General features: G+C 37.6%; 1 protein-coding gene across 2 annotated transcripts in view; it reads left to right on the top strand.

Annotated features, from left to right (window-relative positions):
* Positions 1 to 25,665, top strand: part of gabbr1b (gamma-aminobutyric acid (GABA) B receptor, 1b) — a 226,353-nt gene that overhangs the window by 43,842 nt on the left and 156,846 nt on the right. The window lies entirely within an intron of this gene.

The raw sequence follows: 25,665 nt of genomic DNA, 5'->3' as shown, positions 1-25,665 counted from the left end.
AATAAATGGTTTTAATACTATTTTTTACCATTAAAACCATTCTTGACAAATCCGTAGCTGTACTTTTACATAGAAAAAAGCATATCAGGGGGTTTATCAAGATGGCTGCCACTGAATTGCACTAAAGGAACTGGAATCCTTTGTGAATCTTCTCCCTTCTTTTCAATGCTTCACATGAGATTTTCTGTGTTGAGTGTATGCCTGTGTAGAGCATTCAGACAAGTCAATCACAAAGCTAAACGTAAATGACAGTTAGGATGCCTTAGAAGGTAGGACTCTACAGTAGATTGCATTTTCTACGCTTTATAGCACATTAAAGAAACTCCTGATGAAATTTCAATGTGCAGCAGAATAGAATAAATGAATTACCAGAATAGAGATAGAGAGAGATAAGGAAGAAAAAGAGAGACACTGTCACACCCCTGTGTTAATATGTGTGTGGTGTCGTGAGGCTCCAGGCTTGAGTCTTTTATGAGACACTCTGTCAATAAGACGTCTGTTACACCTCACACTCATGCCTCATGGCATTGATTGAGGAATTACAACGCTGCATCTTCTCTCTTTCTCCCTCTCTCTTTTTTTTTCTCCTTGCTGCCGGTGGCCTGCATCTCTGATCTCCGTAGGCGTGTATCACAGCATGGGTTTGCATGTGTCCTGTTGCGTTTCACTCGTGCGACCCAATAGGAGTCAGTGTATGTTTGTCTCACTGTTTTCTAGAGTGTCTTTGTGCTTCGTGTCTTTTTATTCCCGTTTTGTTTTTTTAGGCACTGTGTGAGATGCACCATGTGTCTCGAAGCAGATTCCCCCCACCCCTCCCCCCTCACCATCTTAGTCATAAAGTACTTTCAATTTATGATGACTCAGTTAGGAGGTTTCTAAAAATAAACTTTCCATACGTTTAAGAGGGTACTGTATGTTTTTCCTTTAATTGCAGGTTTCTGTTATACAGCCCTGAGAAATATCAAGAGGCCACTTGTTGCAACTTAGGCTCATTCTGAAAACGTAGCCCTAAATATGTTTCTGGAGATCACAAATTATGAATTATGTAGGCAGAAGTACATATGGCTGCATTTCATCTTTAAACGAATGCTACAGGGTTGTATGACGCCTTTCTTTTTTGCGAAAGTAGCTGACAGCTTACCTCTGTGTGGACGGCTTTCCCGCTGTTACCAGTTTGACCAGTTAGCTCGCCATGTATGTCGGCGAACTTGAATCCCAGAGAGGAGTTGACCACCATGATGGGGTTCAAGTCCGGTTACGAATGGTTCCAGAAGGGGGGTAAGACAATAACAGAATCCAAAAAATAAAATAAACAAGTAAATAGCGGTAAGAATGTGGTAAAATCTGAAAATGTGTTAAAAATCAGGCTTTTCTTTTTCTGGATTGTTTATCTAAACTGTAGATTAGATTTAGGGAAGTGGGTGGGCGGGTGAGTGTGGGTCAGTGGATCTGTCGGTCTGCCAGTTATTTAGTCAGTCGACAGCGGCCTCTGGTGGATTTACAAGAGAAAAACAGGCGCAAATGGCACTAGCGAGAGAAATTTGAGATATCAGAATGTGTACACAGTGCCCTCTGGTGGATTCTATAATATTAAATGTTTAGGAGGGGGCAGTGGCTAAAGGTGGAGATTTAGAGAATGGCATACCTGTCAATATTGGGATGTGAAAATAAGGGATTTAACCCCCTCCAAAAAAAACCCCCCAAATTAATATTGTATTAAAGGAGCTGTTCTGGAGCTGTTTTGTTATAAATAAATTTAAGCTGTTAGTAATGTGTTCTTATTATCTCATTAACCTTTTCTTCACTGTATAACTTGAACATTCTGATTAAAGAGCAACAAATGAATCTCTCCTTTAGATTTTTCATTTGATTACATTAAATAACACAGGTGTCACTTTAAAAATACACACATCTAACATTATAATGTAAGCATTCGATTGCTTTGCTAACTTTTTATGCTCATTTAAGACTAAATTAGTTGTGTTTCAATGATAACCCAACAAAATCAATATCTTTATATTATTATTATTATTATTATTATTATTATTATTATTAATTTTGTGTATATGTCTGTCCAAACCGTTCAAACACGCATCCAAAACCCAGACTATCGCTCCGCTTCAAATTGCGTGTGCAGAATCCGTTTGGGAAGCAGCATCTGACAGCCACGCACTACTCATACCTGTCAACCCTCCCGTTTTTCCCGGGATGCTCCCGTATTTTACAGTTCTATCCTGCTATCATCCCGTAAAAGATATTTTCCCGTATTTCTCCAGTATTTTCATTCTTTCTCTTAAGGGTGGCAAATAAACATTAAAGAGCCGAGCCTCCCTATACGCAACCCATACCGCCAAACCACCAGGGTCTGCCCTTGTTTTGAAATGTGAGTCTGTTCTGTGCTTTCGCTTTGTTTAGGCATGAAAACACTTTGAAATAAATATAAAAACTGCGGGATTCCCTTTCCTTTTCATTACAGGTGCCCCTTCATATGCAATCCCCAAAACAGTCATGTAGCGTTGCATGACTGTCAGCTGACGCGCTCCATAGTGATAAATAGACGCTGTTTCCCAAACGCATTTTGTACACGCCATTTGAAACGGAGCGAAAGTCTGGGTTTTGGGTGCGTGTTTGAACAGACATATACACATATTAATTAATAATAATTAATAATAATATCTAAAGATGTCGATCTTGGTGGGTTTTTTTTCAAACACAACTAATTTCGTCCTAAATGAACATAAAGTTTAGGAAAGCAATTGAATGCTTTCATTATAACATTAGATGTGTGCATTTTTAAAGTGACACCTGTTATTTAATGTAATCAAACAAAAAAAATCTAAATAAATAAGAGATTTATTCATTGCTCTTTAATCAGAATGTGTAAGTTATGCAGTGAAGAAACGGCCAATGAGATTTGATTCTATTTCATTATAATAGCTATTAATTTTAATAAGCTGAACTGTTTGCTAATCTTTTTGTTGCTAATGTATATATATTTTTTTGTAAATAATAATAATAATAAAACATATTACTGACAGATAAACAGTTTATTTACAATGAAACTGCTCCAAATTAACATATTTAGTAATTTAGAGATTTTTTAAAGGGGGGTTAGGGGGTGGAGATCCCTTATTATGGTGGGCATATCCCTTAATTTCACATACGAATGTTGACCGGTATGGCACTGCTACATGGACTGACTGTTTTGAAAATTGCATAAGAGTTGTTTCAGAGTCTTGAGTAGATCCACAGGTTTTACCAATGTCAAAAAAACAAAGTTGACTCAACTTAAAATTTTAAGGCAACAAACTTCAGGACATTTTTGAATAGACTCAACTTTCAACCCAATTACTTCACTTGAGTTGATTTAAGTTGAGCAAACTCAAAAATGTCCTGAAGTTTGTTGCCTTTAAATTTTTTTTAAGTTGAGTCAAGCCCTGACAAGCCTGAAAGCATAACCCAAAGACAAAGGCACATGCAGTCGTAATGACTCTGCCTTTAGCATTTGCATTGCTTTGGCTTATCCAGTGTTCAGGAAGCAAATTAATTTCTCTCAAACCCTACTAGAGTTTTGAATGAAATTATATAATAAAAATAAAAACAAAGATTCTAACTTTTCGGTTTATATATATATATATATATATATATATATTCACTTTTAATTTGAAACTGGACTATATCAATTTATATTTCAACAACTGGCATGCATACTGGTTTAAGGATGGGTTTTGCTGATTAATGCTGCCTTGGTGCAAATCAAGCTGGTGGACCATATGGTAGTTGTCAAATGAGTTTACTTACATAATTTTCCACTTAAATTCCAATCTATTTTCATTTGAGTAATTATAATACTTAAAATTAAACATATTTTATTTCAGTGAGTTGCCAAGGTAACATTTAAAAACAAAAGACAAGTGTGTTCATTTAACTGATAGCTTTATTTCAGTTACTGAACCTGACATTGCAGCCAGAAGGTCAACGTGGAGTACTTGAATATATTTGTGACTGAACATGACCTTTTTTTATGGCCTTATGATGATTTTTTCTTTTTATGGCAGTTGCCAGCTCTGGTCACTATCTACTTTCATACTATAGAAAGAGAATCATGACTAAAACTATCTATTTTTTTTGTGCTCTGAGCCTGAGGGATAAAATAATGTCATACAGCGTTGTTTGTTTCATGTTCTTTTAGCATGAAAACGTACTTAATTTTGGGTGAAATATCCCTTAGGAAACCTGATGAGGACACACAAGCAACATCTGATGCCCAACACTGACTGATGTCCTACAGTACCACGCTGGTCTTTTCAGCGGGCGCATATGGCATGTCTCTGTATAGTACGATACAAATTACTAAGATGTTGTTGATGAGTACTCACCAGTGCACTTGTTAAATGTGTGTGTAATGGGGTTATGAGGTCATCACACTCCATTTGCACATTTGCTATAGATCCAGAGCCAAGAAGGGGAGTCCAAGGCGGACGAATACAGCTTCTCTCTCACGCAATAATTATTGACTGTGCTATGTGCTGTGGCTTATTGGCTTCACGTTCTGCCAGCTTGAATTACATCCCTCAACGTCTGGTCACGTACTCCAGCAGCCGAGCTTCCAAACTCAGACATCTCCAGTGATTTTGGAGGAATTAGAATTGACATCTTTGAACTTCCCTTTGAATCCGGCAGATTTAGGCGCATTAACAGAGAAGGAAGGCGGCTTACGCTGAGATGCGTCATGGAGGAAGAAAGAGTTTACCTCACTACAGACTCATTGCGCTTCAGTTTCTGCTAAATGAATCTGACCATGCATAACAAAATTCCCAGTGGAGAATATGTGTCTTTTGTTAGGAGAAGCACACACACTGCCACCCCCACCCAGATTTGCATCAGTCAGCCTGTCAGGCGTTTATCGCCCTTATCAGTAAGCGAACAGGACGATGGCAAGGAGGAGGTCAGTGACAGTTATCCATCATTCAATGTGCATTTCACAGAAGTGACAGCTGAGTGTATGTGTGTGTGGCAGAAGTGCTGTCGTTAACTAATATCTGTTTCCAAAGGGGTTGTCCTTATGAGGCATATTTGATGCCCCAATTTGTTTTATTGAAGACCTTTGTACTCTAGGAAGTATAATAGGTGCTTCCTGAGGCAGTCATCACTATGACATTTCTTCATGGGTGAAAAAATCCCAGTCTTATGTAACATCCAGTTGTGAATTTTTTAATTAGTCAATGCCTGTATATAATGCTGAAAGAGATACTAACTATTAATACTGTTTAGCTAACTATAGCCTTGGGTTTGGATCTAGCCCATCCTGCTAGATTGTCTGCTAGTTGCAATTGGAATCCATCCAAGATAAATCTGAATGTTTAACATTTTATGACAGGTGATTGAATTGACCAATGAAATCAGTCATGGAGTCGAGTTTAAGGCCCCATTTACACTAACACGTTTTTGTTTTAAAATGACATTTTAGAATGAAAACGATCCACGTCCACACTGGCGTTTCATCAAGTGTTTCTGAATAGCTCTCCGTCCACACTACACCACTGATAACGCACATTACGTGACCATACACACTTTGGCATGGGCTGAAAGCTGAGCTCCAGGCAGTCAGTGTGAGCTCTGAGAACACTTGCCCGGCTTAGAGCAGCCAAATGTCGGCCAGTCCATCCTGAATCTGCTGCTGGATCTCATCTCTCTGTAGTTGTTAAACGCGATGTTTAATTCATCTCGTGTAGTAAACCTATGTCTAACGAGTCGGTATTTTGAATCTATTAGCCTATTTGTTCTCAGGTAACGTATTTTGGCTGAGCACAAAGATAAGTTAATATAGCCTACATATTAATTTATGTAAACACGTACACTGATTCGGCACGTTTGACCGATTGCTTGCCTTTATTTCCTGTATTATATAAACTTATTTTACTTTATACTTTTATATATTTTTTTGATTATTAAAAATTATAGCTTACTGATTATTATATTCAGCAAAAAAGATGGCTATTTCATATTTCATCATGCATTTCCTATGATAATCTTTATTGTGTGCAAATAGCCTGACATTAAGAACATATTTGCCAAAACCACACAGTGAGCCTAATGTTTCATGGTTTTCAATGAAAACGAAACGAGGCAGTTATTAGGATCAGATTTGTTATAAATTCGCATACAGTGAACATTTTTGGTGTCTAATGTTTAAGTTGTTTTTAAATTAGGAGGCAACATGTTTTATGTCATGTTTTGATTTTATTGTTAAGATAGTGAAACGTAGCCAGGGTGAATGACGTTATAAAAGTACACTGCCGTTTGAAGATTTACCTGACATGTATTCATGTCCTCGGGAGTTCATTATAAACTTGCAAAGTCTGAACTTACAGAGAAAAGATGCAAGTCTGAACCTTGTGTACTTGATATTAAGAAAAAGCCCCAATCAGGTAGCGTGAATGTATGCAGCCACACCTCCTAAAGGAGGGCCTAAAGTTGCCATGAAATGAAAGTTAAGATTGTCCTTGTTTCCATGACATACAACTAGTTAAAACAGTCCTGAAAAGAGAAAAAAAAGTAGGGTAGTGCATGATTTTGTACTTTGGAAACCAATTGGATGATTGGAAGATGGGTATTGACAGAAACGAGACATGGCCTCATAGCCCTTCTTAAAAAGCCATTCCTAGTGACCAGAAATGAAAAGTCATTTGGAGGGGGTAGGGAAGCTTATGGTATTATGAAGACAAATTTTTCCAATCATTCTGAAATTGTACTGCTATATACAATTCAGGAAATTGCAAAATACATCCCAGAAGGTAAGCTGTTTTGCAGTTTTTGTTATTGCGAATCGACCAGAGGCCACTGTGTGCGCTTTTTGTGATATCAATTTTCTCTCCCGAGTGCCATTCGCGCCTGTTATTCTCGCGTAAATCCACCAGAGGCCACTGTCGACTTACTGACTGAATGAATGACTGACTGATCGACTGACCCACCCTCCTCCTTCCCAAAACCCAACAAATAGTGTTTCCAAAAGTGTTTCCAGATTGACCCTAAACCCAACCGACAGTTTTAAAAAGCAAACCAAAAAAAAAGAAAGAACCCTCGCCTGATTTTTACCACGTTATCAGATTTTGTCACATTCTCACCCTGTTATTTACTTGTTTATTTAATTTTTTGGCTTCTGTTTTTGCTATACCCACTTTCTGGAACTGTTCTTCACCAAAATCAAACCCCATCGTCGTGGTCAACTCCTCTCTGCATCTGAAGTCCACCGACATAGATGGCTAGCTAACTGGCCAAACTGGAAACAACAGAAAAGCCGTTAGTCCATACGGAGGTAATCGGTCAGCTGCTAGCTTGAAAAGGAACGATGTCATACGGCCATGTAGCATTTGTTTTAAAGATGAAATGCAGCCACACGCATTTCTGGATACATAATTTGCGATCATATATAGGTCTACATTTTCAGAATGAGCCTATGTTGATTAATTTTTACAAAATAACGAAGTGCACAGATACATTGTTTATAAGAATCACTACTATATGCAAATAAAAATAAGAAGAGTAGCCTATATTCTGATTTCATGCCAACTTTAAGGATAAAACAGGCACTCCCTCATTCAGTGGTTAGATGCAGTGACCCAGCAAAGTGGGAATCAGACCCTGTTTAGGCCCTGACAAGATTAAATATGGGTGTCAAGGTTTTCAAAAACAAACTTGATCATTTTTTTTCAATAATGCCACATGAAGATGTGGTCAAAAAAGGTCATTCATTTATTGTCTTTTTGGCTTAGTCCCTTTATTAATCTGGGGTCGCCACTGCGGAACGAACCGCCAACTTATCCAGCATATGTTTTAGGCAGCGGATGCCCTTCCAGTTGCAACCCATTACTGGTAAACATCCATACACTCTCATTCACACACACACTACGGCCAATTTAGCTTACCCAATTCACCTATAGCGCATGTTTTTGAACTTGTGGGGGAAACCGGAGCACCCAGAGAAAACCCACGCAAACACGGGGAGAACATACAAATTCCACACAGAAATGCCAACTGACCTAGCCAAGGCTCGAACCAGTGACCTTCTTGCTGTGTCGCGATCGTGTTACCCACTAAGCCACCATGTCACCCCAGAAAAGATCATCTACTCTTAACCTACTGATGTGATCATTACGGGATGTGTTGTGGGAAAACTCACCTAATGAAGGTATTCATGCATTCATACTTCACTGCGTTTTACCAGAACACAGAGGTATAATAATAGCAGTATGTATTCCAACTCATTGGTATTGTGTTCCAACTCATTTGTAAGCCTAATCAGTTAATTTAATCCATTCAACAGTGCTCTTGTGTCGCATTGAGCACTCCATTGAAAAAGTTTTAGAGCGTGTCAAAGGAAAGGGTCTCAAAAATGAAATCATAGCCCAAGTGGTCACATGAGACACCTTCAAATGGACGTTAATACCAGGTAAAAATTGTAACGACCACTTGAGATTGAATCACTGAAAACGCATGTCAATACCAGGCAGAAGCATGGCCTTAGGGAGGAGGAAGGAACAGGTGAGAGCCATCCAGGTTAACCTCATCTACTTCCCTGAACTGATATTAGATTCTGCAGTCTTTAGCATACTTGTTAGCATGCCACTTTATTCTGATGGTCCCCTTTAGGCATAAGAATTTTTGCAGCTATGCCAACTTGACATGTACTTTTAAAGTTACTTAAAGTCTGTGAAATATCTGTTGAGGGACTATTAAAAAAAACATTTTACTTGGCCGCCTGGTGGTCGGGGGAAACAGACATGCCTAGTCGGGCTTGTATGTTGCCTGGTTTCAGCTTAGATTTTTTTCTGCAAGCTATCTACGGCCCAGGAGTACTAGGCATATTTGATTGATCCTGACTGCAGATACGTCAGAGCAACATAGTGGACTTTAGCTTGAATGTGCTCACATCTAAAACCAAAGCTGTACAGTAAGATGAAACGATGAAAATTACATCACACAGATATTACTCAAGCTGGAACAAAGTGCAGACAAGGGAAGTATACTCCAGCTTTAGGGTTGGCTTTCAGATTTGCGTTTTATTTTACATATTTTAACCTTTCATGGATCTTACAGTTTACTTTTATAAATAAGGGTTCTAATAAAGCTGTCACTGCTCACTGAGTGAACTGTAAGGTCATTGGGGTAGTACCTTTTTTAAAGGTACACATTTGTCAGTATTGGTACATCAAAGGTACATATTACTACCTAAAATGTACAAAAGTGTTGTTTTTTATCCAAGTGACAGCTTTTGTACTTTAACTTTTGACTGTGACTATAGCAGAGAGGAGGTAGCATGGACAGGAGAGAGTGAGACTGGTTAGTAAACAAGCATGATCTGGTACTCAACCTCGGGATGCACAACATGTCAGAGTGAACGCCACAAAGCTATCTGCTACAAAAAGGATCAACTGTTTTATCTTGAACCAGTGCACAACACCCCAAACTACCTGAAATGATCTACAAAACCAAAATCAAACATGATGGGAGCAGCCCATCACACAGTTACAAAACAACACCCTGCAGCTTAAATGTATTTTTTTCATTCAAATGCACTACTTTTACATTCTTTACATATGTAAACACACACTTGATGGATGCGCACGACCATTTTGCTCGCCTCTTGAACCTTTCTAAGTGCATCATTCTTAAGATGTCATGTCAAGTTAAAAGAAATTCAACTTTTAGACAGTGCTCCAATCATCAATGTCAGTTCCAAAGCAGTAGTAGAAGTTGTTGGTGGGGGGAAGCACTTTGAGCTTCAGTTTACAGGTGTTGTGCCTGGATACCTGTGATATGCTGCACTTAAAAAACTATTCCTGAGCACTGTCTTGTGTTTTTAGTCACAAAAACATGTTCTGTGGGAATGGCCCCTAAGACTGGTTGCCCACTGAAACTAAGCAGGGTTTTGCCTGGTTTGTAGCTGCATGGGAAACATTTTGGGAAAACGTGATTGCTTTTGGTGGTAGTGCCTCTATATAGTGATGGGGACACTATGCTGTATGAAACACTATTGTTTGGGTGCAACATTAAACCGAAGTAATCTCATTAAAAAACAACAACATTGCATCCCTCTTAAAGAGTAAGGGTGTAATACTGGTGTTCGGGTTAAAATCCCTTACCAGTCATAGCCTAATAATCCCTGCCATGCTAATTGGTTCTTTCTCCTGTTTTCATCTATAGCTGGTGTACTATCAGAAATAAAGGTACAAAACCTGTCACTGGGGTGGTACCTTTCAAAACGTACACTTTTCTACCTTACATGGCCACATATGTACCTTTAATGTATATATTAATAAATAAAAAGTACAAATCTAAACCACAGAGTACTTTAAAGGTACGAAATTGGGTCACAAAACACATTTTGATGGTCCATTTGTTGAATGTAAGTTACATTGCATCTACAGTACATGCCAACTAATTCTCATTAGATTATAAATAGACTGTTAGGTTGATGTTAGGGTTGAGGTTATGGTTCGTGTAAGTTGACGTACTTGCAAAGTTTCTTATAGTCAGTTAAATGTTTGTTTAGCAGCAGTATCAACAGATATTTTTATCAATGGTATCAATGGAAAGGTACCACCCCATTGACAGGTTTTGTGCTTTTATTTCTGAGAGTGTGTGTGGTGAACAAGACCCTTTTGTTCACACCTGGTGTGGATATGCATTTTCATCGATCTGATGGACAACGCTAAGTACAGCTGTGAATGGAGTGTGAAACTTTTTGAGTTTGTCCACTTTTGATCACTTCCCGAGGTGGACGAAATCACATTTGACTGGATTGCTCTAACAGCATGAACCTACATGTGGTGTGATGTGTTCAGGCACTAAACACCTCCTGCTGTCCGCCTGCTGAGCTCATTCATAAATCCAGTGGCTGGAGAGGCTGTTATACACTTTGTCATTGATAATCTTAGATTTGTATTAGAGGTGAAAAAGAATGTATATGTAAACTGATCTCACCATTTCTGATTTGTTTAATCGTTTTCCTTCACAAAAACAAACAGGCATACATATTTGACTGGGAATTAGATTTTTTAAATATGGCCGCTTCATTCTCTTCCAACAGCAGCTCGCACAGCACCAGTGAACTAGTGTTTTTCATACGGCTTTGTGGATGTTTAATTGAGTGTGTAAAGTCTTTAATGTGCTTTTTTTTTACTTTTAGGTATGAGGTTTTACATGTTTTAGATGTTTTTTATTAGTTTTTTTTTTATCAATTTTTAATTCTTTGCATAATGTTTTAAATCACCTAATTTAATGACCTTCGATGTTCTAAAAAATTTGTTACATTTTATAAAAACAACAGCATAAATTCATATATTAAAACTGTAAAACTGAATAAAATATCTAGGCAGGAGTTGATCGGGAAAAACCTAAATCTGATATCAATGATGCATGTGTTGGATGATCTGTCTTTTAGTGTAATCAGTTCCATGTGATTTCTTGCGTAATAATTTTATTCAAAGACACTTTCATGTTAGGCGACGCAGTAGGTAGTGCTGTCACCTCACAGCAAGAAGGTCGCTGGTTCGAGCCTTGGCTGGGTCAGTTGGTGTTTCTGTGTGGAGTTTGCATGTTCTCCCTGTATTTGCGTGGGTTTCCTCCAGGTGCTCCGGTTTCCCCCACAATCCAAAGACATGCGGTACAGGTGAATTGGGTAGGCTAAATTGTCCGTAGTGTATGTGGATGTTTCCTAGAGATGGGTTGCGGCTGGAAGGGCATTCGCTGCATAAAAACATGCTGGATAAGTTGGGGGTTCATTCCGCTGTGGCGACCCCAGATTAATAAAGGGACTAAGCCAAAAAGAAAATGAATGAATAAATTAACTTTCATGTTATAAAATATTTGTTAAAACAATTTTATAAAAACAACAACATACATGTTAAAACTGTAAACCAGAATAAAATGTCTAGGCCTAATAGATTTAGATTTCATTTAAAAAAAATAGATTATCTATAATTTAATTAGTCAATGCCTAAAGTACTCTAACCTATTTATAAAGCATTTTTATTTGTTCTGGTATACTTTTAAGAAGATTTTTATTTTTTGTTAATTATGAAAATTGTGCTAGTTTTTGCAGTATTAAGGATCCGAAAATTCATCACCCACCCACATACAGAGAAGTGGTTGAAAGGGGATAAAAGAAATATATATATATATATATATATATATATATATATATATATATATATATATATATATATATATATATATATATATATGATTATGTTGTAATCCCAAATGTATGGTTGCAAAGGGCTTTAGGTGTACACTACAGAAATAAAAGAGCAAAAACACAGCACTCAGCAAGTATTAAGCCAGTGTCCAGACTACTACACTTTCAAACACAAGGCTGCAAAAAAAGTTGACCATTAGTCGCAGGGCCGGCTCTGTACATTTGGGGGGTCTAAGCAGAATAATTTTTGGGCCTTACTATTATACACCTTATAGTGGAGTATTGCCATTGCAAACTGGCCCACAGTGATTTTATTTCTAATTAAATTCCATCAATTAAACAGAAAAGTAAAACTGGATTTTTTTACATTTTAAAACAGCACTGTTTTTGTCAACTAGCAGCTTCAAAAATGAAAGATTAAACAATCTTTAATAAAGAGACCAGTGATTTCTACTTCGCATCCTTCTAGAGCAGGGGTGTCCAAACTACAGCCCTTGGGCCATCTGCGGCCCGCAATCAGTTTTGTGGCGGCCCGCGAGGCTTTTTATAAATATTAATAGAATATGGCCCGCTATACAAAAATGAACATAATTCAATAAATAACCACCGGGAGTCGCTATGACATGCCTTCAATTAGGCAGCAGTTCCTGTTATGAAGTAAAATGAACCGAACAAACTGAAGGAAACATAATTGACAATCACGTTTTGGCGAGCCATGGCACAACCAAGAAAAAGGAAAATCAACAGTGAGTGCAGGAAATTTTATACATGTTGGGGCAAAGAATATTTCTTTACAGAGGTCAGCGGAATATGTGTCTGTTTAATTTGCCAGGAATCAGTTGCAGTAATGAAGGAATATAATATTTAAAGACATTATGAAACAAAACATCAGGCCTTCAGCTCTTACACTGGTGCCGAACGAGATCTAAAAGTAAAACAGCAGCCCTATCAGCTCATCAACAGCAGTTTTTTCGTGCTAATAAAGTGCAAGAAAATTCTACACTGGCTAGTTATGAGGTAGCTCAGCTAAATCACACAACACAGGAAACCCTTCACTGAATGAGAATTTATAAAGGAGTGGCTGATGAGTGTTGCAACTGTAATTTGCCCAGAGAAGATTTATGATTTTAAAAACGTAAGTCTTTTTAGAAACACAGTTGGACGATGAATTTTATATATATATATATGCATGTCTGTGTGATGTATGTAAAATTTGGCCCGGGAAAACGTTTTTTTTTGCATCTGGCCCTCGGCCCAAAAAGTTTGGACACCCATGTTCTAGAGTTTTTAAAACATATTCTTTTAATTTAACAAACATATAAACAAACAAATATATATAAACATTTAAGTGCTAAATCACTGTCAATGAAGACAACTTGGACAATGCAAATAAAATAGATTTCTGCAAGCAAATGGCTCAACCACTAGTGAGTTTTTTGGGGCCCCCTAGTGGTGGCAGGGTCGTAAAGCAGCCGCTTAGTTCACTTATAAAGGCTGATTTATACTTCTGTGTTGAGTGATCGGCATGATCCACGCACCTGCCTTGCGCGTAGTCATGCATTTATACTTCTGAGTGCTCTTTGTGTTGCTCTGCAATAACACCATCGCTAGCTGGCAGTTAATTTTTTTGTACCTCTGTGTTGAGTTTCTTCGCGATGGGGTTGTTTTTTTCTGAACGCTACAAGTAGCTTAGAGGCGGGAACCGGCGGACATGCTATAACTTTAATCATAAGGAAAACACAAAACTAAAGTCTCCATCTAGAGCTCCTTTATGCGACTCGACACTTGTAAACAGTCACTCCATCAGGCTCGCGGCTCTCAGCACCGCCCACGCTCATCACCGATACTAAGCCGACCAATCACAGAGCTTGCGCTACGCGTTTTTGCGATGTGTAGTTACATTTTTTGAGAGGTGTACGTCAGCGTCAGCCAATGGCGAGGGCTATGCGACAGGCTGCATACGCGTGTGCTTGACACAGAAGTATAAATCCGCCTTAAGGTGGGCAGGCTCTTATTAGACAGAAAACAGCTTGTATCTGGGGCAGTGCCTTTGAAGGAGCATGTTTTCTCCTAAAAAGCAAGTGTACATATAATAATACTCATATTAATATGTACAAAGCATATTAAATATAACAAAGCTAAACCCCTAGTGACAAGCTGGCGTACCCCTACTAAGGTACAATTTCCGCAATTTCCTTTGACAGCCTAAGTGCTGCCCAGTTTAGGTCCCTCTCCTTATGCCAATTTACATGCTCATACTATTTCTATTGTGGGTAATATTAGCTGCACAGGTGCAAACCACTAATCCACACATTCACGGTAGACGAGGCGCTGATGAGACACTGCGGCGAAAGCGTGGAGTTCAGTCATCACCTCTGCAGTCAGATGGCAGAGAGAGGCTTCGTTTACAGAGGCGTGGGGGAGACGGCATGTCACCGGGGGTTAAAACATCAAGAAAGTCTGACAGCAGTCAAAGAGCAAACGGAAGGAGGGTACATGAATGGTTGCCAGGCAACAGAATTAGGCTGTTTTCAGCTTTGGTTTCCAGTCAGAGAGACATGCTTTGCTTTTACTGTCCATACAGAGATTGTCACCTGTCATTTACCAACTGAATGTGTGTGCTCCAGGGCTGTAGTCAACAAAGACTCTCTGAAGGACGTTTCTACCTTAGTTTCAGATTAGTGGACAGTGTTTTCCACTGACCAGTTGTTAAAATAGTACTTTGTAGTCAAATCTTGACTATTTTGGTGGTGGATGGTGTGTAGGGATTATGGTGGTGATTTGGGCTCTGTAAATTGCAAAAAGGCTGTGTATAATGAGCGTATGGTGTGAGAAAGCGCTTGAGTGAAAGATTTGTTGTTTTCATGAGACAAACCAGTTAGAAAGATGGAAGGGGGAAAGATTGAAAGTAATTGCTCTGTAGAGAGATAAAAGTCGACTGAATTGGGAGGAAAGCGAAAGACAGCAGTGATTTTGGAAGGATGCAATAAAGAAAACAATTGTGGCCCAGAAAAAAAGCAAGCCAGAGAGATGGAGAGACAGACGAGACGGAGCTTGCTAGCAAACGGTCAGTTTTACGCCTCAGGTGGAGCCCTGTCTTCATGCCACTGTCAGAGACTGTGTGTGTGTGTGTGTGTGTGTACATTCACCCTGCACTGCAGCAAGCGCTTTTCATTAGCTTCATTTTCACATAACAAAGCAGCAGTTAGAATCTCCTCTTCACCATAGCCTGCACCAGAGCATGTCTCTCTGTCGATAGCAGTTTTAAAAACCTGGCAAACTGCCTACCTAAGATGATATTTTAAGGTGTGTTGGTGCAGACCACATTATTTTGTTTTATTTTTGGTCAGATTGTAAAACAGAATTACACATGGTTCACAGTGAAAATGTAGCATGCAATGAAATAAAACATTGCGAATAAAAAAGAAGGTGGATGTTTCACGAGAAATGCAATTTATGTATTTATTGTAAATATTTATTGATGTACTTCTTTATCTATTATTTTTGTACTGTATTATTTTAGCATACCACAGTCATTACATTTGTTTATGCATCAATAATGCAATTATATCCAATAATCAGAGTAATTGAAAGTAAGAACTTAATGGCTGTAAGATATTTACATGCTACTTTCATTATTTTGATTATTTGTTAAGAATTGTGTGATTTACTATGTTCATGTAATCAGAGTTTATGACATAATATGCAAAAACATATTCGGCCAAGATAACCGTGCTGCATCAATTTCTTTGAGAAACATTGGATTACATTTACACAGCACAAAATGTGCAGAGATTCTGAAGAAACATTTTCAGTAAATATCACAAAACTCATGCAGGGAGCTGTTAAAGAGCCCATATTTTAGATTTTGGTTTTGGGGGTCTCCAACAGCAAGCTGATATGCATGGAAGGTCAAAAAACACTTTAATTGTCTTATAATATGCATTTTTTAAACCTAATTATACCAACGACTCCCATATGATTTGTTCAGCGATTCATTTGTTCGCAAACCCTTCCTTAGCAGGATGCTAATCTGTGCTGATTGGTTCGATGACTCAGTCTGACTGGGTTCAGTGCGAGACAGAGAGGAACACCCATTACGGATATGAAGTAGCACAGAGTGTGTGAAAGCCCAATGCAGGAATGCAAAAAACCAGTGCAGTTAAACACCAGCATATACTCTACTCGTAACCAAACCCCAAGTAATAACAACGACACTCATTTAGTATTAATCCACACAGTGGCAAAAGTTAAATTACTTGGAAAATTGACCACGCCCTGCATATAGGAACAGCTTATGGTGGCCATAGCAAAGACAAACAGCAGAGGATCGCGAGTTCAGAAACGCATTTAAATCGGTATAGAAAGTAGCATGTGTCATGTTTTAACATGGTTTGGGACGCGATATGTGAATAGCCCCATAAAAATTTTACCTGAGAGATACAGTACAAGCACTGATCTGTAATAGATAAATGATAACAAGTACATGATTACAAGTTACAACACACAATTAAACACATATTTTGATAACTACACAAAACAAGGCAACTATTTTAATTACACTTGCATGTTATGAATGGAAGGAAGAAGAAACTGGTTCATATGAAGTCTATCAGTTATTGACATAGTCTCTGCTGCTTCTTTGCTTTAATAGCAAATGGCCGACGAATCCCGCGTTGCAGTGTAGGTTATTGTATCAATCATCTTAAAAATGATAGGAACAAACACAGTACACGGTTGCCTATACTGTGGTAGTGTTATGAAAAGGAACTTTAACCCTTTATTCCCCACTGCTGAATCTCTATCTGTCAGTTATCGTCATCTTCGTGTCATCAGTCCCGTGATCCCCCACGCTCTGCTAGTGTCTGAAGGGAAATGCGCGTTCACGTTTTACTGGAATCGGTACTACAGATTTGGTGATGTACCGTTTAAACCTCAGCTGGATGTTTTCATTCACTTAGTGCTGTGTACACTGCATGGAAGGTCATTTTCAAAAACCCATTATAGGGGCTCTTTAAATGAACTCATGTCATATGTGTAGACACTGGTCAGAACAGTAATAACACATGTAAACACCATCACTGTTAGCTTAGCAACATGCTAACACCACACTCAAGACTTTCTTTTGGCTTTAATTAATGCAGTGCATGTGTTGCTCAGAGTTTATGTGCAGCATTTTAAATCACTCACTTGTGTGGTTACATTTTTATCATGCCTTGGGGCGCATCCACACTGGAGACATCCTAGCATTAAAAACAGCTAGACAGAGCATAACACAACAGAAGGCACATTTATAGTGGCATTAACTCCTGTACACCTTTGCTAATGTGTAGCCGACTTGACATGAAATACTGCTGGGAATTTGTTCACCTGTCATTTCTGCTAATTATTATGCAAGCAGTCTTAATGAGCTTATATAATTACAAAGACTGTGTGGATTGTTTATATTTTAAAAATATATATATTCATTTGTTAACTTGTGGACCGTTTAAAACTGTTAATAAATAATTAATGTGCCAAAAAAGGGTTTAAAAACAACCCTGCTGAAAAATCCAGCTTAAACCAGCCTAGGCTGGTTGGCTGGTTTTAGCTGGTTGACCAGCCTTGTTTTAGAGGGGTTTTGGCCATTTCCAGGCTGGTTACCAGCCTTTTCCAGCCTGGTCTTAGCTGGTCAGGCTGGAAAATGACCAGCTAAATCCAGCTAAAACCAGCTTGACCAGCCTGGTTTAAGATGGACATAGCTGGTTTTGGCTGGGCTCCCAGCCTGGCTAGGTGGTCAAGCTGGTTTTAGCTGGTCATTTTCCAGCCTGACCAGCTAAGACCAGGCTGGAAAAGGCTGGAAACCAGCCTGGAAATGGCCAAAACCCCTCTAAAACCAGGCTGGTCAACCAGCTAAAACCAGCCAACCAGCCTAGGCTGGTTTAAGCTGGATTTTTCAGTAGGGAAGAAATGATGACTAATATATAATTTTCCATTCTTGTTTATTCTACTGTTAAAGGTGAAGTAGGTGATCTGCCTAAATGCTATCCGTTAGCATAATAGCTTTGAAACACAATCCCTTCCCTACTGTCCAAAGACACATCTCCTAAACTCACGAATGTGCACATTAAAGATGACAGTAAACAACCCACTAGATCATGTCATTCGCCACTTTGACAATTTTATAGTACTTTATAATACTACAATTCCAAATGAAAAACTGCTTTATATCTAGCACGTTTTCAGGTGTGTAGCAAGCAAAACTTGTCATAATGTGCAGTATTTTATGCATCCAAGAATAGCAGGTTTCACTTTCTCTCAAATGACGGATCTGCGTGAACAGGCTGCGCAGATGTGCAAATCTATGTTTGTTGACAGACAGTTTGGGCTACTTATCAGAATCATGGGAATTATCAGCCTGACAAATTTTAGTTGCATTTTTTTTTCTTATGCTTTCCCAGAATATAAAAATACATATAAATACATTTAGATCATTTACTTTAATCAGTACTATTGAAATGTGAAGAGACCCTCAACCACCACAACAAAAAATGTTTCTGAAGACAATCACCTACTGCACCTTTAATGCTTATGAACATAAAATATTATTTGAACATTATTACATGATGAACATTATTTTAAAAAATTCAGTGCGAGTATATTGAATAGGTGTATATATAAAAATATAATTAACAATTCTGATCATTTTTTCAATGCACAAAAATGTTGAATGCATGTACTGAATGTAGTATGTTCATAAGCATCAACTTTATTATTTTAGGTTATCATGTTAAATAATATGTAAAATAATAATAATGCCTATAATAATTTCCCACCAACAGTCAGACTATGTGCACACCTATTTATTGTCTTCAACGTATTACTGTCAACATTGCTAATTGTATACGGTTTTGTTTTTTGGGAGTTGTATTTTGCACTGTTGTTGTATTTTGTTGTTGTCTGGAGCCAGCACCTAAGCTTTTCACTCATCATAGTACACATGCTGCAGATGATATGACAATAAAAGTGATTTGATTTGATTTTTACAAATATTTATTAGTTGTCATTCCTTGTTTTTAAACCCTTTGTGTTGGCATATTAATTATTATTAATAGCTTTCAGTGGTCCAGAGTGTACATACAGTACACAGTGTAGCTTTTACTACAGGCATTTACTTTATGCATTCATTAAGGCAGCATGCATAATAATTAGCAAAAATAACAGGAGAACAAATTCCCAACAGTATTAATGGTAACACTTTATTTTGTCTGCTTACTATCTGTTGATACTGCTCCTTCAACAGACATTTGACTGACTATAAGAAACTCTGCAAGTACATGTCAACTTACACTAACCCCAACCCAACAGTCTACTTATAATCTAATGAGAATTAGTTGGCATGTAGATGCAATGTAACTTAAATTCAGCAAATGAAACATCAAAATAAAGTGTGACCATATTAATATTTTCTATAAAACATACCCCTGACATTTATGTTTTATTTAGAAAAAATCTAAATAACTTCACAGTGCGCATATGTAAATTAGCAGCTTCATCCGATTGGTCTGTTGTTTTAAAGCGACACTGAATTAAAGCACAGCATGTCGTAAGCTATTTTTAATTTGACATGGCATCTTACAAATGACACTCTCCTGCTGTAACCGACAAAGATGCTTGCCTAGTCCATATTTAGCATAGACCAACAATTAGCGCAGGCAGTATACGAGAACGTACCCTGTGTGCACAGCCCCTTAGAAGACAGCTGCCAATGTAGGCAATAGACAGCAAGGCAGCATGCTAGCTTCTGTCTCACTCCCTGTTTTTTTATTATTAATTTTTTTCTGTGCAGGCTGTACGGCAACTCCATATGTTCATTGCATTCATGAAATTCTTTCCCAGCGCTGCTGAAGTTAATCCTAACCTGCCTTTCATGCAAAACCCGCCTTTACAACGCACTGCGCTCCCACGACGGAAAGCCTCGTCTGCTTTTATAGTGTGGGATGAAATGTGTTATGCCTCATATACTCGTTCATACTCCTTTGAGAACAGTTAGAAGCCGTGAATAATCTCCAGAAATTGCTTCCATTGTGATTACAGCGCAGGAAGTGTAAAGCGTTCTGCTGGAGTCGAGTCTTCCTGCTTTGCTACCTGTATTTCAAATTAGCATATCATTTGGGTGAAATTAATTTATGTAGATTAGTCCTGGTTGATTGTTGGCTGTCTAATCAGATTGTGTGTGAGTGAATGTGTGTGTGTGTGGATGTGTGCTGGCCCCAGTTCTTCGTATGAAGCCGGTGCTTTACGTGCTCTACGTCCCAGATTTGTCTCTCAGTGGTTTTCCAGCCCTTTGAAGCACATTTCTTATTCGCTCCCCTGCAATTCCACACTCATTATAGGGACTTATGAACTTGCCCTGCTATTGCATCTTCCTTTCAATGTGCACTCAATGTTCAGTGTTGTAAATAAGGTGCAAAATTATTTCTCGCCAAGCTCCAACTGCAAGTAGAAATTGGCTGTAATGAGTTTAATGACAGTTGGTCAGTGATTCTGTTGGAAACTGCAACATACTACAGTACATCGTTTTTTTTTTTGTTTGATTTGCAAGATTCATGTATCTTTTATGATGCACATTTCATAGTAATACATGTTCAAGCAACACACAGTGATGTTTTATTCTTCAATTAGTATTTTTGAATGAATAGATTTGCTTACTAAACACAATCACTTGTTTATTCCTGAATAAATCAGTAAGTTTTCCATGATTAACTTATAAAAAACAGTATCTTGAATTATTCAGTGTTTTTAAAATGATTCAGTTACTAATTTAGTATTTTTAATCTTTTGTTTCTGAGTCAATTCGTTTTTTTAATAAGCTGATTAAGTGAACGATTCAATGACTCAATAAATATCATAACTTGTTGCTTTAATGAATAAATCAGTGTTAATAAATGAAGTCTGCTGAATTAATAATTTAGTGACTCACTTATAATCTTTGTTTATACCAGAATGAATGTGGTTGATTGTTAAAATAATCTTTGTTTCAATCAGTCATCATAAAATCACCTGTTTGATTCATAATCAGTTGACTCACTCATACAGACAGTCACTGTTTATGAATAAATCCAGTGTTGTTGAATGAATGTTAGAATAATGATTTGATGATTCACTTATGAATAAAGTGAATGAAACACTGTTGAATGAATTGATTGAGTCAGTAATTTATTGAATGTCTCAAAAACAGCCACTTAATTCATCAGTTTTCTTTGTTAGTCACCTTAAACAGTTTTTAAGGTTGATTTGCAAGATTCATATGTATGATGCATATTTTATAACGCACATTTCATAGCCACACATGTTCAAGCAGCACTTATTAATGTTTTGTTCCACAACTAATATTTTTGAATGAATAGATTTGCTTACTAACACAGTCGCTTGTTTTATTCCTGAATAAATCAGTATTGTTAAATGAGTGTTGAGCCAAGTTTTCTATGACTAACTTATAAAAAAACAGTATTTTGAATTATTCAGTGTTTTTAAAATGATTTAGTTACTAATTTAGTCTTTATAATCTTTTGTTTCTGAGTCAATTAGTTTTTTTAAATAAGCGATTAAGTGAACGATTCAATAACTCAATAAATATTGTAACTTGTTGCTTTAATGAATGAGTCAGTGTTGTTAAAGGAAGTCTGCTGAATTAATAATTTAGTGACTCACTTATGAACTTTGTTTTCACCAGAATTAATCTGATTGGTTTAGGGTTGGGTCAATAGACGATGCCATCGTCCATTGCCTATGGCCGGTAGACATCACGATGCTGAGCTGGCCTGCCCTTGTCGCAGCAGCAACCTGCTCACGAAAAATACACACTCAGGCCCCGTTTACACAAATACATCTTAGTTTTAAAATGGCATATTAGAACGAAAACGATCCACGTCCACACATTTCACCTAGCATTTCTGAAAAGCACTCCATCCACACTATACCGCTGAAAATGCACATCACGTGACCACACACACACACAAAAAACACACACACACTCTGTCATGCGCTGCAGCAAATCCATGTGTCTGAGCTCCAGCAGTCAGCAGGTGCTTTGAGCCCAAAACCCCAGAGAGCAGTGCACGTCAGACAGTTTATCAAGGATGTACTGCTGGGTCGCGTCTCACTATAGTTATTAAACCTGATATTTAATTAATCGTGTCTCTATTCGTATCTATTGACTCTTCGGTCTTTTGAATCCATCAGGTAACATGTCACAGCGTCAGTACACTGCTTCAATCTTTTGCTTTCACACTTGTACTTATTTTAACGAAAACCTCAGATACTGTTGGTTGGTTCCTGTTGGTTGTGCGACTTTTTTATCAACCAAGTTTGTGGACACCATTATAACGACACAGATCACTATTCATGCCAGAGTGATTGACAGTTTTTTTGTGTGTGTGTAACTTATTTTTATTTATTCATGATTTGGTTATGGGTAAAACAAAGACCATGTGGGTCAGGTAGTTGAAAAGCTAGCCTAAGCCTACAAATAATTCATTCATTATGAATTAATTATTCATTAATAATTAATTCACTGGAGCCTACGACAACGATGCCATCGTCCATCGCGATGTTTTACATTAGACATTGTACGATGCCAAATTGGTCGACATCGCCCAACCCTAGATTGGTTGTTAAATTAATCATTGTTTCAATCAGTCATCATAAAATCACCTGTTTCATACAGTGTTTTCATACAGTCACTGTTTATGAATAATACCAGTGTTGTTGAATGAATGTTAGAATAATGATTTGATGATTTACTTATGAATAAAGTGATTGAAACACTGTTGAATGAACTGATTGAGTCAGTAGTTTAATGAATGTCTCAAAAACAGCCACTTAATTCAATTCTGAATGAATTACTTTTGTTGAATGATTAAAAATCAGAGTAAATGATCTACAGAAAGAGTCACGGAAAAATTGTAAAATCGTTTTCTGAAAATACCCTTCAGCCAATCAAACTGAAAGCATCCACCGCATGTGACTCTCAATCCTTATGTTAAAGCTTCTGCAAGTAAAATGCCATCAATGCCATTGACTGAAACAATGGCTATCATTCATCTTGTCCACCCCCATCCACACCGACAGCGGTGCTTGTTGGCGCGTCTGAGTCAGAAAGCAGCAAGGCGGAAAGGGAATATTGATGGGGGGCGGCTGGGCAGTGCTCGCACCTTGATGCAGATATTAAACAGATCTGTAGGCTGAGTACGGGAAGGCTCCCTGCCGCGAGTGACTCATTTGGTCGGTCGTGGTAGACTAACTGTGAATCTCGAAGAGGAGATCAGCTGTTCAGAGATTTCAAAAGGGCCGTCTGTCCACAAGTGCAGCTTGTGATCTGTTCCTCACCACCCTTCTGCTTCTCTCCATGCTCCGTTCCTCCTTCTCTTAAGCCTCTTCCCCTTGTATGTCTTCCTACTTCACTTCCTCCTTTGCTCTTGTCCTTCAAGAAGCACTTTCATGCTAGTCTATACCCTTAAAGAATCACTCTCCACCCTGTTTTTAGCAACCAGGGTTCATTCTTAATATGTGATTTTGCTTACATTTAGACATATACAGTTGAAGTCAGGATTATTAGCCTTCCTGTATATTTTTCCTCAAGTTCTGTTTATCGAAAAGAAGAACACATTTCTAAACATAATAGTTTTAATAACTAATTTTAACTGATTCTTTTTTTCTTTGCCATGATGACGGTACATATTATTTTACTAGATATTTTTTAAAATACTAGTATTAAGCTTAAAGTGATATTTAAAGACTTAACTAGGTTCATTAGGTTAACTAGGCAAGTTAGGGAAATTATTGACAAGTCATTGTATAACTGGTTTGTTCTATAGACAATCGAAAAAAAAATAGCTTAAGAGGGCTAATCATATTGACCTTAAAATGATTTTTATAAAATTAAAAAACTACTTTCATTCTAGCTGAAATAAAACAATTAAGATTTTCTCCATTATAGGAAATACCAATGCTATCTCACAGTAATTCGTAATTTTTTTGAATTTGTACAATCACATTCATACCATTTAGTACAACTTGCTCATCCCCCAATGACGATTGGATTTAGGGATGGGGTTTGGTGCCATGCTTCCTTTTAAAAAATATGTTTTTGTGTGACTGAATTGTACGAACTAGCCACTAAACTGACAAAATGTAAACTTGTTACGTTTCCTCATGAGATCAGGCTGGAAATACTGTGGAAAAAAGTCCTTGCTCTGTTAAATATCATTTGGGAAAGATTTGAAAAAAAAATTCAGAGAAGGGCTAATAATTTTGACTTCAACTATACTTATGTGCTATTCTAGAATTGTAGGTACATTTTGCATCTCTACACTCTCAGAAATATTGGTAACAGAGCTGTCACTGGGTTGATACCTTTCCAAAAGACACACATTAGTACCTAAAGCGTCCATATTGGTACCTCAGAAGCATTTATTTCTACCTAAAAATTTTAAAAGGTACACTTTTGTATTTTTAGGTACTAATATGTACCCTTGATAATATTAATATGGACCCTTTAGGCACAAATGTGTAGCTTTTGAAAAGGTACCACCCCAGTGACAGCTCTCATACCTTTATTTCTGAGAGTATAAGATTAATCTTATTTAGGGACATTTTGTCTTGGACTTGAAGGCTTATTTTTGACTGTCTTCCCCTCCGGAAGCATATATGTATCATAATATTTAAGCCCTATCTTTGTAACTTTAGGATGCCGACAACGGAGTTGAGGATCCATGTGCAGTTCTTTATTAATAACAGTACTCAAACAGGCGATGGTCAAAACAGGAGCAAAAAAAGCATAAAGCTAATCCAAGATTGTGGTCAAAAACAGGCAAAAGGTCAGTCTAGGCGGCGAGGAATCAAGAGCAAGAAAAGAAGGCAAGGATCTAAACATAGAAGGACTAGACAGGATAAACACTTCATAATGCTAAAGGATAAACAAACAACAAGACTCAGCAAAGTGTGTGTCAAACAGAGCAGTATACAGTATATAGTCTGTGTAATTAGCCCTTGAGCAGCTTCCAGCTGTGTGTGTGTGTGTGTGTGTGTAATCAACAGAGAACCGGAACAGGTGTGTGTGAGGTGCATGACAGGATTGTAGTTCTTTTGAGGAAAGATTTGTATTTACTAGATCGCTGGTGATTGTGACAATCTTTTTTGTGTGTTTGCTCTACTAAGTTAAATAAACACTTGCATGACACATCTATTTTGTGTATTATTGGTCATTTCAGTTATAAAAAAATTGTCCCAACTTTTGGTCAACTGTGTTATATTGATTATAAAAAGGCATAACAACCTTTAAAGCACTGATAGAAAAAGATTGATTTGCTCCAAGTGATGTCACTTCTTCCGGTGGAAAACTTTTCTCTTTCATTTGTGCAAAATGTTTAGGATACATCATTCATTTTCATTTCAGCTTAGTCCCTTTATTAAAATAAATA

Source organism: Danio aesculapii, chromosome 19 (genome assembly GCF_903798145.1).
Source record: "Danio aesculapii chromosome 19, fDanAes4.1, whole genome shotgun sequence".
NCBI classification, from domain to species: domain Eukaryota; kingdom Metazoa; phylum Chordata; class Actinopteri; order Cypriniformes; family Danionidae; genus Danio; species Danio aesculapii.
This window is presented reverse-complemented; position numbering and strand designations above follow the sequence as displayed.